General features: G+C 32.5%; 1 non-coding gene across 1 annotated transcript; it reads left to right on the forward strand.

Annotated features, from left to right (window-relative positions):
- Window positions 1-1,125: 1,125 nt before the first annotated feature.
- Window positions 1,126-1,207, forward strand: Trnas-aga. The gene has a single exon. It is a non-coding gene; the product is annotated as a tRNA-Ser (tRNA).
- Window positions 1,208-1,650: the final 443 nt, after the last annotated feature.

Here is a 1,650-nt window from a genome sequence, read left to right on the forward strand (position 1 = left end):
CTAGCTAGCCAACCAGTCAACCAGTGGTGAACCCGCTTTGTAATCACTAGCGATTGCCACAAAAGCCGCAAAGCACTTTTTGCATTGCTAGTTGCACTAGCATTATTGTTGCTACCGCCAACATCAACATCGTCATCCTCAAGTGTCACCAGTAACACATTCCGTGCAACATTGTCACAATGCCACAGTGGCATTGAAAGATTGCCAGCCAGCGAGGTAATAATATTGCCATCAATTCCATGGCACTTTTTTGCTTTGCCACAAAGCGTTAATGAAGTGTTAACAATGTTAGAGTGCAAAGCAAAGTCATTATATGTTGGCAATTGTTATGTGTTGTGCTAGCAAATTACTTACAAACAATGCGAATACTTTTTTTTTTTGTTTCCTGTGCACTTCACAATTATTTCTTTATCTATATTAATATATTTGTTTTTTGTTCTATATTATCTTTTTTATTTATCTTAATTTATTTTATATACATAAATACATATTTTCATTTATTTTATTTTACTTATTTATTGTAAATTTTTATATTTACCGGCTTCTTATCAGCACTTGATATTTTATTCAAACACGCGCTACGTCACTAATTAAATAATAGATATCTTCAAGTCATTAAAAAAATTAAAAAAAACAATCCCCGCTTGCCATCTTCCAATCCATTTAAACACCAATATCGCCCTTAATTAGTTGAGAATTTAAATTTAAAATTTCAAGTGCATTTTTATCTAATCTTTAATGTTTGTATAAACGTCAGCGTTTAGCTCTCACGCCACCACATGGGTCTTATTTACGACTGACGTACACAATAACAACAAATCTATACATATTTATATTTATTTACTACAGCATGCATACTAACATACATACATACATGTATATTTACCTACATTAGCACATTGCAGAAAGCCAACATAGCCCATTACTTTTTATAAATTTTATAATTTTTTTATTGTATCTCTCAATTTATGGAAACCAATTAAGAGTATTTTTTTTTATGCTTATGTTAATTTATTCAGGTAAGTAGCAATGCTTTTTGCTGTTTTCTTCTGTTTCTTTACCTATAGTAGTTCGTGCCATTTTGCTGCGTGGTTTGCTTGCATTTCGGTGGTAGTATGTCAACAAGCAGTCGTGGCCGAGCGGTTAAGGCGTCTGACTAGAAATCAGATTCCCTCTGGGAGCGTAGGTTCGAATCCTACCGACTGCGAAGGAAGTCAACTTTTTTTGCCATCATTTTTTTCCGTTTTAATTCCAAATTTGTATGGAAATACAAGTAAAACCATGATACAAAAAACAAAGTAGTTCCATTGTCACTTTCTCGTCGCCATATTAACAACCTGACAATTAAGCAGATTGTGACATTTCGTGCTACCATACCCAATATCTAAAATCCTTCAAATTTTCTTATTAATGTTTTGTCGATTTAAAAATATTTTGTTTTTAAGCATAGCATAATAAGAAATAAACAAGAAATAAGTGTGAAATTCCACAACATTTCTTTGAAACATTTTGCAACATGAAGCTAGCAACACAATTTTCATGACATTTTTAAATACACATGTATATTTTAAATTGTGTGAAAGCTGACAGTTTATAGAATTCAGTAGCGACGAAAACAAAGGGGGGTTAAGTGGTTAAACCTTACCCAAG

The sequence above is a fragment of the Rhagoletis pomonella genome, unplaced genomic scaffold (assembly GCF_013731165.1).
Source record: "Rhagoletis pomonella isolate Grant_MI unplaced genomic scaffold, Rhpom_1.0 Rhpom_scaffold_00005, whole genome shotgun sequence".
NCBI lineage: Eukaryota > Metazoa > Arthropoda > Insecta > Diptera > Tephritidae > Rhagoletis > Rhagoletis pomonella.